The following is a 5818-nucleotide window of genomic DNA, read 5'->3' as shown; positions in this document are numbered from 1 at the left end:
TTCCCAGTGACTTGTGAGCACTTTTCCCCCTTTTCCTTTTGGTTTACTGGCCACCTGTGTATCTTCTCTGGAGAGATGACTGCTCAGACCCTCTGTTCGCTTGTTTAAACTGGGTGGTCAGGTTGTTTTTGGGTTTGGGGCTTTTTTGCTGTTGTGTTGTGGGAGCGCTTTATATATTTCGCGTATCGGGCACCTACACTGACATTAAGATTATTTCCAACTTTTTTTCCATTATAATTAGCAACATGATTACCGCTGTTGGAGATACAGCTTTTTATGGATCTTAGATTATGTCCACTGCCTGGCATTCTATGGGTGGGGTTAATTAACAAAGGGCTGTAACAAGTTTTATGCTTTTTCACATATAACTCCCATTTGTTTGCCATTTACAATGCCTCCTCACCAGTTTCATTACATCTTCACCATTTGTTGGGGGGGGGGGGGACAACGGGGGGGGGGTTTTTGGAGATAACGGGGGGGTCGTTATTTTACTGTAGAGCAGCTGCACACTGTGTGGGTTTGAATCTCGAGCAGAGCACTGCTTCAATGTAATAAGAAGGTAATAACACGACAGCCTTCACAATGGAGGGATGAGGAATCGTGCGGGTCTGGGAGGCTGTCATGGACTCGCTCCCTGAGAAATAACCCACGTGGAGGCAGTACCATCAGAAGCTCTTAACCTATGTTTGGAAAACTGAACTAAAGGATTAACAGAAATGTAAGACTTCATCTGACAGTAGTCTGTTCCTGGATGGACCCTCCTTCCTGAAACAACCAAGACCTGGACAAAACACGGGAATTAATCGTTCCCAAGATACTGGACATCAGCAGCAGGACAGTGCCTGAGAGAAGGGAAACGAGGAGCCCCGCTTACTGCCTGGGTAGAGTCCGAGGGCGTCAGGCAGAGGGGGAGCCCTGGGTTGAAGAGGTGGAGTGGACAGTCTGGGGGCCCAAGGCGGCTGGAGGTCCACAAATGAGGACCAGGGAGTAGAGAAAGGACCGGGGAGGAGAGAGAAGACTGGGGAGGAGAAAACTGAGAGGAGAGAGAGAACTGGGAGGAGAGAGAGCACTGATCAGCAAAGCAGGTGCAGCCCTTGGCAAAGCCAGGAAAGAGGCCTGAGAGCCTTTGCTCAGCCCCAGGCAGGGCCAAGAAGAGGACTGGTCTCACCGCCCAGACCGGAAAAACTCGATTCCTGGGACTGCCGGGTACTCAGAACAGTTGGGGTGACGGGTGATGAAAGAATCAGCCCTCGTCTAACAGGGCTCCACCTACTGATCTTTAGCAGCGAGACCCTGAGGGTCCCACTGTTTCCAAGTAAGTAGCTGTGTCCCAGAACAAAGCTCAGAGTAGAAGGACCCAGCTTTACCCAGCAGCCAGCGGGGTGACGTTCACAGTGGCCGGTGTACAGTCCCTTCCCAGGATGATCCTACTCCCTCGATCCATATGGAATAAACACCACTCTTCCTGGTCACCTTAGATCACATGCCCCACAGTTAACAGGAACACAGCACACTAGCTCCTCTTGGGCTTACCTGTGTTTCAGGAGTCATTTCAACGAGGTTATTTTTTAACTAGAAATGTGGGCTAGCTGACTAGAGGCCGTATGCACACTTATTTAATTTCCACAGAAGTCAAATAAAATATTTGCTTTGCTTTACTGGCGGAACAATTTCAGTATCCTAGGTCATGCGGGCTCTCTCAGAACCGAGCAGTGCCTGCCTGGAATCTTAACTATAAAAGTTGGCACAGTGGTATTATTAAATACCAGAGGCCTGGTGCATGAATTTGTACATGGGTAGGGTCCGGCTGGCCTGCCCCAAGGGGGGCCGATCGAGGTAGGGCTGGCAGGTGGGAGGGGCCGCGGGAGGTTGGCCGGTCGGCCCCACCCCCAGTCATAGTGGTGGGGGCCGGCCAGGGGGCGGGGCCGCCCCTTGATTGGGCTGGTTGGCCAGCCGCAGTGCATGACATAGCGACCAGTCATTCCGGCATTCTGTTTGCTGGGCTTTTATATATATAGATATCATTAAAGATGCTGTCAACGCCATTTTTTTTTCAGATACATATTTTTTTTTCATTAACAACACTAAGGAAAAAACATGCCAAGAACTAAAATGAATTTATTCAAAATTCATTGAGATTCAACAGGAACATCCAACATAGGTTTTGGAAATCATTTCTTAAAGATGAATCATTAAAGACCTGAAACCTCACCAAATGGCTGCACAGAAACTGGGATGGTGCCGCCATCGTGTCCATGTCTGAGCAACCAATCGCAGGGTTTACACCTGAGAAAGATGGGCCCACGCAGTTCTGTGACCCGGAAGTAACGAATACGTTGTTGCTATACTTTAGATCAAATATAAGTTTAGCAGCTATTCTCTTACGTGGGAAGGCCTGGGCACATACAGAATCTCCCAATAACAGAGTCTCCATCTTTCTGTTTTAATTCTAAGGGTTTTCCCCAAACTTTGAGTCTTCTGAGATCACAAGGCCCAGGGATGGCTCCGGGCGGCATGCTCTGAAGCTATTCTTAGGGCTGCCGGCTGGCACTCACTGGCAGATGGGAAAGGCGTCTGTGGTTGGGCTGCTCGGGCTTCCTTATTGCTCTCGGAGGCGGATAGATAATGGGCACTGTGTCCTGGAAAGCAGCTCAGGGCATTAACTGAAGGGAAGACGGGGAAGCCACAGTAAGAGGCTCCACTAGCAGCAGAATGAAAGCCGCGCGGCCTGCCTGCTCCAACACTGTCCGAGGCAGACGTGGAGCGTGGCTTCTCAGAATAGCCCGTTTCACACTGTCATGGAAGTGGGAGAATCCATCCTCCCCTTGAAAAGAAACTCGCCACACGGGACAATCCGCAGAGGGGCCTGGCTGGTAACGTCCCCTCATACACAAAGGACATCGGTAGACGTGTGGCTCTTGCTGTTAAACCTCCTCGTGATCATGTTAATCATCGGAAACTCTTGCCCATGTTTTTACTCCAGTTCTGTCTGGTCCTCTGATTTTACAAGAATGCAAAAGCCATCCAGGAATCTAAAAACCCTCCCCCATCTTCCTATTTGTAAGACAAGCAAGGAAGTCTGGACCATTGTGCTACCTGAAACGACTATCCTCTAAGACAGTGGTTCTCAACCTGTGGGTCGCGACTCCCCCTTTGGGGGTCAGAGGGGTCACCTAAGACCATTGGAAAACACACATATAATTACATATTTTTTGTGATTTTAATCACTATGATTTAATTATGTTCAATTTGTAACAATGAAAATACATCCTGCAAATCAGATATTTGCATGATGATTCATAACACCAGCAAAATTACAGTTATGAAGTAGCAGTGAAAATAATTTTATGGTTGGGGGTCACCACAACATGAGGAACTGTATGCAAGGGTCGTGGCATTAGGAAGGTTGAGAACCACTGTTCTAAGATCTGGGGGTGAAATAGATCATCAACTTTACTTTTTATGAGAGAACTGGGAAAAGTAGTCGATGACTATTCTTTGATGAAGTAAGTATGCAAGTTTAGTCAGTGGCCTGGGTAAATGTGTTTACACCAGAGCTATAATTTTTTAAAAATAAATCCTCAATCGAGGATATTTTTTCCTTTGATTTTTAGAGAGAGTGGAAGGGAGGGGGAGAGACAGAGAGAAACACCGATGTGAGAGAGACACAGATTGGTTGCCTTCCACATGCCCCTGACCAGGGCTGGGAGTCTGCAACCAAGGTACATGCCCTTGACAGGAATCGAACCTGGGACCCCTCAGTCCACAGGCCAGTGCTCTATCCACTGAGCCAAAGCAGCTAGGGCAGAGCTACAATTCCTTAAGCCCTTTCGTGTGAGATAACTAAGTTGGTGGATAAAACAATAATAAAAAGATGTCGTCCGCCCCTGCGCGCCCCCCCACCCCGACCCCGACACACACACACACACACACACACACACACACACTCACTCATCACAGTAGCAAAGGCGCCAATAGACTCTCCTTACAATATGTGCTAACTCTTCCTTGGCTCCTGGCACAAAGCTGCTGACACCTGTGAGTGCCCATCCACTACCAACGCTTGTGACAGGTGCTTCATAAGTAAGTTTGAGTGGCAAGTCAATGAGTGACTCTCCGAGGCCACAGAGGCCGCAGAAACTGGACTTCTCAGCCCTGCCTCACTGTCGCGGGGTCTCCCAGGAGTCTCTTGGACGCCCACGGAAGCAGAGGTGTTTCATGCCACCTGCTGCCAGGACCCTAGCTGTGTGGGGACACACTGGCATTTGAATGACCGAGAACCATTGGAAATAATGATGGTGAACGTTAAGTGTTTTTCACTAATAACATTGCTGCAGCTCTAGCAGGAACTCTGCTGCGTTTTACACAGATTATCCCGTTATTCCTCCCAGTAACAGGGACTATTTTTTCCTTCATTTTCCAACAAGGAAACTAAGGCACAGAGAGATCAAAGCCAACAGACAACAGGGTAGTGGAGCAGTATTTCAACCCACAGTGTCCAGGTTTAGGACTTCGGTGCTCAGGTCACTGTGAAGCGGTTCTACAGTAACTGCAGCCTCCTGCTCGGAGAGGTTTTGTCGGCGATGTCCAACGTGCCCAACCAGCTATTTATTTAAAAAACTGTATATTCTTATCACCTTCTTCCCCTCTTCCCCTCAGAGCTCACAGCATACATACTATCAAGTATCATCTGCCCCCAAATAACTTTTCCTAATAGGCAGCCTTGGTATGGACTCCGCACCATGAACTTCAGGAGTGTTCATTCTCGGCCCGCAAACGTGCTCGACTGCAACGCGGGGCTCTGCGAGCGAGAGAACGCCCTTCCCCAGCTGACAGCGGCTCTGTGTTCGGTTCCGCGTGGCCTGGGCGACGTCACCTCACCATGGCTGGGAGGCGCGCACACTGCCAAGTGCTGGCGAACGGGCATGTTTTGTTTTGTTGCTGTGTTGGCACTGGCCTGTGCCCCCTGAACAATGTATAACTATCCCTGAGGGCCCCACACGGAGTCCACCGTGATGGACCCTCGCCACCGACGGACCAGACCAACAGCCCAGCTGGCCCGGCGACCTGAGTGCTGGGGCAGAGACAGCCTCTGACGGTCAACCCGGCGAAAACCCTAAAAACAACCAACCAACCAACAATCCACCCAAAAGGGCCCTGGGCAGGCAGAGGAGGAGCGTCTGTGTGACTCAGGCGACCGCAGCTGCTGGGACAGGCAAACCTTGGGACCCAGCGGTTTCAGGCCTTAGATGTGTCCTTGTCTTGCTCACCACGTCTAAGGGGCAGGGGCCAGGCCAGGGCAGCTCTGCTCCTACCGCCACTCAGGGGCCAGGCTGCGGGCTCGCCATTCTCAGCACCTGGTTACTGGGCACCGGTCTCCAACCAGCTGGGGGAAGCTAAACCTCTTGATCCGCATGGTTTATGGGGGTTTCTGGGTCAAGTGGATTTTGTGGGGGCTTGAGAGGTCACCTCAGGCCACTCACAGACGAGCTCACGTCGAGTGGTCCATCTTGGACCTCATGACGAGACGTTATGCTGATGGGGCCGCGCCGGCGCCCTCAGGGCCAGGGGCCATGACCACAGCGACCTCCAGCTAAGGAAGCTGCGTAATGGGGGACTGTCAGTACAACTCCTGGCTCAGGCGCCTGGGCGGCCCCAGAAGACCTCACGCCCACGACCCTGCCCTGAACCTTTCTTCTACGGGTCATGCCAACCACCAAATGGCCTGGCCCAGCTGCTGCCAGGCGTTCTCGGGGTACCGCCTGGGAACGCCGGCTAACGGGCAGCGAGCTCAGAGCAGGCGCCTGTGCTCGGTGCT

General features: G+C 51.1%; 1 protein-coding gene across 3 annotated transcripts in view; it reads right to left on the bottom strand.

Annotated features, from left to right (window-relative positions):
* The window catches only part of MFSD6 (major facilitator superfamily domain containing 6), a 27707-nt gene that overhangs the window by 8675 nt on the left and 13214 nt on the right, over positions 1-5818 (bottom strand). The gene's annotated exons all lie outside the window — the stretch shown is intronic.

This window comes from Myotis davidii, unplaced genomic scaffold (assembly GCF_000327345.1).
Source record: "Myotis davidii unplaced genomic scaffold, ASM32734v1 scaffold221, whole genome shotgun sequence".
Classification (NCBI taxonomy): Eukaryota; Metazoa; Chordata; class Mammalia; order Chiroptera; family Vespertilionidae; genus Myotis; species Myotis davidii.
This window is presented reverse-complemented; position numbering and strand designations above follow the sequence as displayed.